This window comes from Sus scrofa, chromosome 14 (genome assembly GCF_054392235.1).
Source record: "Sus scrofa isolate SSC_HxYL_T2T_F1_AM1 chromosome 14, Sscrofa_HxYL_maternal_Yorkshire_Landrace_v2.0, whole genome shotgun sequence".
NCBI classification, from domain to species: domain Eukaryota; kingdom Metazoa; phylum Chordata; class Mammalia; order Artiodactyla; family Suidae; genus Sus; species Sus scrofa.
In genome coordinates, this window is record NC_139396.1 from 19,454,484 (window position 1) to 19,464,738 (window position 10,255).

The window sequence follows — 10,255 nt, forward strand, 5'->3', positions numbered from 1 at the left end:
CAAATATGCAAACAGTATTAGTAACTGTAGTCACTAGGCTTATTCCATACTCATAACTTATTTAATAACTTGAAGTTTATACTGTTTGATACATTGTACAAATTTCTCCACCCCAGCCCCTTGCCTCTGCCAACCACCAATATGTTCTCTGTATCTATGAACTCAGTTTGTGTGTGTATGTGTTGTTTTGTCTTGTTTTTAGACTCCACATATAAGTGACATTACATGGTATATGTATTTCACACTTAGCATAATGCCTTTAAGATTAGACATATATATATATATATACATGTATCACATTTTCTTCATCCATTGTTGATGGACACTTGTTTCCATGTTCTGGCAATTGTGAATAATGCTGCATTGAACATGGGGGTGCAGATGTCTCTTTGAAGCAATGACTTCATTTATTTCAGGTAAATATCCTGAAGTGGGATTGCTGGATCATATGGTAGTTCTATTTTTAGTTTTTTGAGGAACCTATATACTGTTTTCTATAGTGGTCTTATGAATTTACATTCCTACCAACAGTGCACATGTGTTCCCTTTCTCCACATCATCACCAACATTTGTTACTTATTTCTTTAATTAAAAATTTTTAATTGGAGTATAATTGTCCTACAACACTCTGTTAGTTCCAGGTGCATAATGTCGTGATTCAATATTTCTATACATTAGAAATGATTACCATGATAAACTAGCTACCATCTGTCACCATACAAAGATAATACAATATAGTAACAATATTTCCCATGCTGTATATTTCAACACCATGACTCACGTATTTCGTAACTGAAAGTGGGTACATCTTAGTTTCATTCACCTATTGCACTCATCCCCTCCACACTCCCCTCTGGTAACCACCTATTTGGACTCTGTATCTATAACTCTGTTTATGTCTGTTCATTTATTTTTCAGGTAGTGTAACTGCACAGTATGTCTTCCTCTGTCTGGCTTATTTCACTTAACATAATACTCTCCAGGTCCATCTATGTTGTCACAAATGTCAAGATTTCCTTTTTGTGGCTAATAGTCCATTGTTTATATATATCACATCTTCTCTATCCGGTCATCTGTTGATGGACACTTTGGTTGTATCTATATTTTCGCTATGGTAAATAATGCTGCAGGGAACACAAGGGTACACATCTCTTTCCGAATTAGTGTTTTGTTTTTTTTTCTTCTGATAAATACCCTGAAGTGGGTTTGCTGGATTATTGTGATAGTTCTATATTTAGTTTTTAAAGGAAACTCCATACTGTTTTCTATAGTTGTTTTACTGATGTACATTCCCACCAAGTGCACAGAGGTTCCCCTTTTTACACATTCTTGCCATTCTAATAGGTATAAGTTGACCTCTTGTGTGCGTTTTCTATTCCCCTACTAATTAATTACTGGTGTTGAGAACTGTTCATGTATCTATTGATTATTGGCATTGGAAAACTGTCTATTCAGGGCTTCCATCCATCTTTTAAATCAGATGACTTATTTTTTGCTATTGAGTAGTATGAGTTCCATTTATTTTGAATATTAACTCATCAGATAGATGGTTTGCAAATATTTTCTCCCATTATGTAGGCTGCCTTTTCATCTTGTCAGTCGTTCCTTTGGCTGTGCAAAAGCTGTTGAGTCCGATATAGTCCCATTTATTTATTTTTAGTTTTGTTGCCTTTGCTTTTGGTGTGCCAAGACCAATGGCAAGGAGCTTACCACCTATATTGTGGTTTCAGGTCTTACTTCAAGTCTTTAATACATTTTGAGTTAAATTTATGTATGGTGTAAGATAGGAGTCTAGTTTCACTTTTTTTGCACAAGGCCATCTGGTCACCCAACACCATTTATTGAAGAGACTGTATGTTTTTAGCTAATTTATCATAAATTAATTGACTACATATGGGTGCGTTTAGCTATTTTGTTCCACTGGTATAAGTATGTGTTTTTATGCCAGTACCATATTGATTTGGTTACTAAAGTTTTGTGATAAATTTTGAATTTATGTGAAAAGTGTCATTGGAATCTTGAGATGAGTGGTGTTGAATCTATAAATGGCTTTGGGTGGTATAGAAAAACTTAACAATTTTATTCTTTCTAACCATGAATATGGGATATATTTCCATTTTTTGTGTCATTTTCCATTTCTTTCATCAATGACATATAATTTTCATTACATAGAAATTTCACCCCCTTGGTTAAATTTATTCCAAAGTATTTCACTGTTTTTGATGTTGTTGCAAAGAGGACTATATTCTTTGTATCTTTTTCAGATATTTGCTTTGTTTGCATATAGAAAAAAAGCTAAGTTCTGTATATTGATTTTGTATCCTGCAACTTCATTTTGATTAGTTTTAACAAGTTTACTTGTTGGAGACCTTAGGATTTTCTATCTACAAGGTCATATCATGTGCAAACAGAGACAATCTTAACTTCCTTTCTAATGCAGATGTTTTTATTTCTTTTTTTATGCTTAATTGCTTTGGCGAGGATTTCTAGTACTATGTTAAATAGGAATGATAGGAGTGAGCATCCTTGTCCTGTTTCGAATCTTAGAGGAAGAACTGTAAACTTTCACCATTGAGGATGTTAGCTGAGGGCTTTTCATATACTGTCTTTATTACTTCTATACTCAGTTTGTGGAGAGTTTGTTTGGTCTTTTTAGGGCCACATCTGTGGCATATGAAAGTTCCCAGGCTAGGGGTCAAACTGGAGCTGTGGCTGCCAGCATACACCAGAGCCACAGCAATGCAGGATCCGAGCTGCATCTGTGACCTACACCACAGCTCATGGCAACACCAGATACTTAGCCTACTGAGCAAGGCCAGGGATTGAACTGGCATCCTCATGGATACTACTCAGGTTCATTACCACTGAGCCACAATAGGAACTCTGAAAAATAATATTTTTTAAAAAGAACAAACTACATCCAAAGTTAGCAGAGGGAAGGTACTAACAAAAATCAGAGCAGAATTAGGTAAAGTAGAGACCAGAACAACAACAGAAAAAAATTCAACAGCATATTAAAAGGAACATACACTGGGAGTTCCCATCATGGCTCAGTGGAAACAAATCCAACTAGAAGCCATGAGGTTGCAAGTTTGATCCCTGGCCTCGCTCATTGGTTTAAGGATCCATCATTGTCATGAGCTGTGGTGTAGGTCACAGACATGGCTTGGATCTGGCATTGCTGTGGCTGTGGCTGTCAGCTCTAGCTCTGATTAGCCTGGGTATCTCCATATGTCATGGGTGTGGCCATAAAAAGCAAAAAAAAAAAAAAAGGATCATACACCATGATCACACGGGATTTACCCCTGGGATGCAAGGTGGTTCACTATATGCAAATAAATAGATACAATACACCACACTAATAGAATGAAAACTAAAAGTCCAATAATCATTGCACTAAGTGGGGGAAAAGCAACATCCTTTAACTGTAGCTACTATACTTTCATGACCACTACTCTCTCATGGACATACACACACACACATGAATATTCCTAATCTTTAAATATATACAGACCCCCAAACACTATTCATCATCCTTGCATTTCCAGAATACAACATTACCACTACAAGCCCCAAATATTTCCAAACATGAAAATCCCAGCATCCTGGGAAACCACTGTGAACGTTTCCAACAGCCCCAAACCCCATGAATTCATACATGCACATACACATAAACCAGTACATACACCTGGACACAAGGACAATTCTCCAACGTATCATATATGAATACACATAAAACCCCTTGAAAGTCCCAAAGTACACATCTCAAACCTCCACACCCCTAAATATTCACATAGAACCATACCACATACCTCCAGTACAAATACAATTCTGCCACTCTTCTGCGTACACATAACTCCATTACTACATTAATGCAAAAAAAATTTCCAGGTACAAAAATAACCTCCTAATGAAAAATGCAAATAGATACCATAGAAAATATTCATCCAATCTGCTATGCTCCTTGAATACACACAGAAACTCAACAAACATGTTTCTCACCACAAGCCCCAAATATACCCACAATTACCCAGCACACTACATATATGGAAACATACCACCATGTACCCTCAAATGCACATAAAGCTTCACGTTGCCTATATATACATAATCCCACATTCCTAAATAATTACAATGAAATAACTCGAGTCATCTTCCAAAATACAAATTCATAATAACCTCACACCACACAACCCACACAATCCATTCATCTGCACATATACAGCATATCACCAGTCCCATAAAATAGTCATAGACCTACCCTCACACACCCCAAACCACAAAATTCCTGAAAAACCACCATAAGAAACACATGCACTAATACACAATTCCCAGAGTTCCCATTGTGGCACAGTGATGAAAAGATGTTCAACATCACTCATCACTAGAGAAATGCAAATCAAAACCTCTATGAGGTATCACCTTACACCAGCCAGAATGGCCATCATCAAAAAGTCTACAAACAATAAGTGCTGGAGAGGGTGTGGAGAAAAAGGAACCCTAGTACACTGTTGGTGGGATTGTAAATTGGTGCAACCACTGTGGAAAACAGGTTGGAGATTCCTCAGAAAATTAAAAATAGAATTACCATTTGGTCTAGCAATCCCACTCCTGGGCATCTATCTAGAGAAAACCATGACTCGCAAAGACACATGTACACCAATGTTCATCGCAGCACTCTTTCCAATAGCCAAGACACGGAAACAACCTAAATGTCCATCGATAGAGGAGTGGATCAAGAAGAAGTGGTACATATACACAATGGAACATTACTCAGCCGTTAAAAGGAACTAAATACCATGGCCATCTGTATGTCTTCTTTGGAGAACTGTCTGTTTAGATCTTCTGCCCATTTTTTGATGGGGTTGTTTGTTTGTTTGTTTGTTTGTTTGTTTTGGTATGGAGCTGCAGAAAGTGTTTATACATTTTGGAGAGGAAGCCCTTGTCAATCGAGTCACTTCCCAAGATTTTCTCCCATTGTGTGGGTTGTCTTTAAGTTTTGTTTAGGGTTTCCTTCGCTGTGTATAAAATTCTAAATTTCATTTAGTCCCATTTGTTTCTTTTTGCTTTTACTGTCATTGCTCTAAGAGGTGGATCTGAGAAGATGTTGCTCTTGTTTATGTCAGAGAGTCTTTGGCCTAGTTTTATGGTGTCTGGTCTTCTATCTAGGTCTTGAATCCATTGGGAGTTTATTTTTGTGTATGGTGTTAGGGAGTGTTCTAATTTCATTCTTTTCCATGTGGCTGTCCAGTTTTCCCAGCACCACTTATTGAACAGGCTGTCTTTTCTCCATTGGGTATTCTTGCCTCCTTTGTCATTGATTAGTTGGCTGTAGGTGCATGGGTTGAATTCTGGGCTTTGTATCCTTGTTCCACTGATCTATTTCTGTCTTTGTGCCAGTACCATATGGTTTTGATGATTGTTGCTTTGTAGTAGAGTCTGAAGTCCGGGAGCCTGATTCCTCCAGCTCCATTTTTCTTTTTCAGTATATCTTTGGCTATTCTGGGTCTTTTGTGCTTCCAAACAAACTTTAAAATATTTTGTTTGAGTTCTGTGAAAAATGTCCTTGGTAATTTGATAGGGATTGCATTGAATCTGTAGATTGCTTTGGGTAGTATAGTCATTTTGATAATTTTTTTTTTGTCTTTTGTTGTTGTTGCTATTTCGTGGGCCACTCCCACGGCATATGGAGGTTCCCAGGCTAGGGGTTGAATCAGAGCTGTAGCCACCGGCCTACGCCAGAGCCACAGCAATGTGGGATCTGAGCCGCGTCTGCAACCTACAGCACAGCTCACGGCAACGCCGGATCGTTAACCCACTGAGCAAGGCCAGGGAGCAAACCTTCAACCTCATAGTTCCTAGTTGGATTCATTAACCACTGTGCTATGTCGGGAATGCCCTCATTTTGATAATATTGACTCTTCCAATCCAAGAACATGGTACGACTTTCCATCTATTTGTGTCATCTTTGATTTCTTTCATCAGTGTCTTATAGTTTTCAGAGGACAGGACTTTTGTCTCTTTAGGTACGTTTACTCCTAGGTATTTTATTCTTTTGGCTGTGATGGTAAATGGGATTGTTTCCCTAATTTCTCTTTCTACTCTTTCATTATTAGTGTATAGCAATGCCGTTGATTTCTGTGTATTAATTTTGTATGCTGCGACTTTGCCAAATTCATGGATGAGCTCCAACAGTTTTCTGGTAGAGTCTTTAGGATTCTCTAGGTATAGTATCATGTCATCTGCAAATAGCGATAGTTTTACTTCTTCCTTTCCAATTTGGATTCCTTTTATTTTTATTTTTTTCCCTGATTGCTGTGGCTAGGACTTCCAAAACTATGTTGTTTGGCCTGGGGCTTCTCAGCACTGATGTGTGCGGCCAGATTTTCTCAAAATGGCCACTTGCAGAGAAAGGCAGCTGCTGATGAACATTCCTGAGAGCTTTGCTTCCAATGCCCTTCCCCCACAATGAACCACATTCAACCCTGTTTTCCCAGGAGGTCCTCCAAGAACTGCAGTCATGTTTGACCCAGATTACTATAGAGACTTTGCTTTGCCCTGGGACCCAGTGCATGAGAAAGTCTGGGTGTGCCTTTTAAGAATGGGGTCTCCATTTCCCCCAGTCCCATGGAGCTCCTGTGCACAAGCCCCCTGGCCTTCAATGCCAGATGCTCCAGGGGCTCTTTCTCCCAGTGCCAGATCCCCAGGCATGGGAGTTTGATGTGGGGCTCAGAACTCTCACTCTTGTAGGTGAGTTTCTGTGAACCAGTTACTTTCCTGTCTGTGGATCTTCCCACCGGGAGGTATGGGGTTGCATATATCCTGTAATCAACCCACCACCTCTTGATGTGTCCTCCTCTTTGTCTTCTGGAATAGGATATCTTTTTGAAAGTTTCTGGTCCATTTGGTTGAGAATTGCTCAGCATTTGGTTGTAAATTTGTTGTTTTTTAGGAGAGAAATTGATCTCCAGTCCTTCTATTCAGCCATCTTATTTCTGTCTCCTACCCAGTTGATTCTTACCTAATGCATTTCTTGATTGTTATTGAACTTTTGCATCACTTGCCAATCTATGCTAGAATATCTGTTTTTGTTTTTGTTTTTTGGTGGCATGGCCAGTCCAAAGCATGTCTATGGCCAGAGAATGAACAGCCTGTCACAACTGTAACCAAAGCTACAGTAGTGACAACCATGGACCCTTAACAAGCTGAGCCAGGAGGAAACTCCAATTCTGTCATTTCTTGAGAGTATTAGACTACAAATCAATGCTTATTGTTAGATTCAGCAAAGTTGCCCCCATCACTGACAATAATATGCAGTTTGAACATGTGTTGATTGACATTTTTATGTTAAAATGGAAGACACTGGTGAAACTATGAGGATGTACAATAGATCTTTATTCATTTTCCACTCAATTTCCAGTGTCCTGAGCTATTTCTTGTGAACTGGGTGAGCATTCTCAAACTGGAAAACCTTCCTTCTAGCTTTCATACGCTTTAGAATGCAAACACTAGACTGGCACCTGTTTAATTGTTCACACATTTTATTCACCTGCCTCATGGTAGGCCCGGAAATCACTGAAGCCTTCATGCAACCTGCTCCACAGTGGTGCCAACAACCCTGGTGTAAACACTGCAGGGACACCGAGCTCCAGTTGGTGGCGGTGGGGGAGGGGCACAGGGCGGTGGTGAACTCACTTGGACAAGGCCACAAATAACCCACAGAGTGACTCAGAGTGCACAGCAGGACGCCCAAGAGGTGAAAAGTCCGTTTTCCTTACTCCTGCTTTCAAATAATTGATTTTAAATGCTGCCATGATTGGCCCCGCCCCCAGCCGGGATGACCGTTGGAACCCCACCCTCCACGCTGGCACAGGTGTTACTGGCTTCCCAAGCAGTCAGGCCTCAACAGATGCTCTGAGCAGCTGGAGGACAGTGGTGCGCATGCGGGGAGCCCCGCCCCTAGTGGGTGTGCGCATGCGTGCAGGGGTGGGGCCTTGCGGAGCTGTCCTTGGAGGTTGCTATGAGAGTAAAGCAACGGAGGATTGGGATCCCCTGGGAAGATTTTATGGCAAGGTCTTCTCAGAACTTTTGTGGTCCTCTCTTCTTAAAACTAGGGGTTGTGAGATGAGCCCCTGGGATTTTAAAATTGCAAACGTGAAATCCATTCATTTAGATATGACCCTTGTGAAAGAGTTTTGGAGAGCACCAGCCTAAGCACAGTATCTTCAAACTGGGGCAAGTGCTTTCACGCCCTTTGGGCTGCAGTTTCTTGGGTTTCCTTAGTTTTTTTCTCCCCAGAAATAGTAGATTCTTTTTCCTAGCAAGCCTGATAGTGCCATTAAAGAACAATTCTAGTGAAGAATTTTAGACCTGAGAAACACTCTAAGAGCTACTGTCTCTTGGCTCCTCCATTCCTAGAGTTTTTCCAAATGAATTGATTCTGCTATAATGTTTTTACTTAGTGAGTTTTTTTTAATACGTGGGGGTTCTTCAATAGATGTGGATTCATAGATGTTGCCTCTGCAGGGTTTTTGTTGTAACTTTGAGCAAGTTTTGACAGTTTGGGTCAATTCCAGTTGACATAGCGTTCCCAAATTTTATTCTCTCCTCCTACTTTTCAGCAATATATTACACAATTTCAGTTGGAAAAAAAATAGTAGTGGAATCAACGTACTGACTTGAGTTTGTTATACTTGCCAAAGAAATTTCAATCATCAGATTCTTTCACTGGTCATTCATTTCTACTGCATAGAATACCTCTGAAGATCCCTCACATCTAACACCACCAAAGGCTCTAAGCTCAGAGACTGAACATTCTACAAGACACAAACATTGTATCTCACCATACCGCTAATATTCCATGCTTGTGTAGAATATCATGTGTTTTCGGAGGTCTGTGATCCATATACAGATTTTTTTTTTCTCAGCAGTCAATACCACACCCCCAGTTTCTTGCAGGAATAGTCAGACATCATTGTCCAAAGGAGTTTTATCTATGCCCTTCTGTTGTCTGTCTCCCCAAGTTACATCTGGACTAATTTGATTATATTTGTGGTCTAGGATTTTGATATAGCACAAAAGTGATTGTAGAATTGGAACTGGATAATTTTTCACAAGTTTTTGCAGGTTTTTATGTCAGTAGTCCAGAGAAGACTCATTGAAATTCTGTGTCAGAGCCATGAGTGAGAATCGTTTATTAACTACTGACTGACTAGACAAGAGGAGGAAGCAACAAGGAAACCTGCCTTTCTGGAGTGCCAGGGTACATTATCTTGCCACACTATTCCCCTAATATGAAGCTATTGGTTAATAATTTAAAGTTTTCCATGATAAATGCTCAAGTCATGAGAAATGTCTCCAAACTGAGTATTTTTTCAACACTTATTTTTTTTTTTTTAAAGTTCACCATGATTTGCCTTGAATTGCTCTCACCTCATCTTCTCAGCTAAGGTCAAGGTAGAGTACACAGAATAGTTACCAAAGAGAATGAAAGAGAGAAGTGTTGCAGTTCTCATTGTGGCTCAGAAGTTACGAACCTGACTAGTATCCACGAAGACTTGGGTTCAATCCCTGGCCTCTCTCAGTGGGTTAAGGATCCAGTGTTGCCCCAAGCTATGGTGTAGATCGCAGATGTGGCTTAGATCCAGCATTGTTTTGCTGTGCCTGTGGCATGGGCCAGCATCTGCAGCTCCAATGATTCAACCCTTAGCCTGGGAACTTCCATATGCTGAGGTTGCAGCCCTAAAAGAAGAGAGAGGGAGGGAGGGAGAGAGAGAGAGAGAGAGAGAGAACCTGTAAGAAGACAGTTCTGTACTGCAGACCACTAAATGCCTTGGAAATATTAAAATGGATGAACACTGTGTAAGTCACTCCCTTCAAGTGGCCAAGAAAACACTCTCTGAAAGTACCAAACATAGACCATTTTCAAATTTAGAGGTAGAAAAAAAAACCCTTAGAAATCACAAGTAAATTGGTCAGGAGTTTAGAAATGCCTTTCCTACACAACTGTTAGAAAGAAGAGGAAAGAACCTGGGCCTGGCTTCAAAATTCAATGCCTTTCTTCAATAGCCACCATTTTGCATGCAACTTTTTTTTTTTTTTTTGCAAGGAGCAAGAAACATTTAGCAGACAGTAAAGCTTGAAATTCAAGAGATTTGCTTGCAATCCTCTGAAGTCTTCACCTCTCATCTCCCTTGACCAATTTCCTACCAATCTTCTTCTATGAAACACAAATACTCTTTCATTTTGACACATA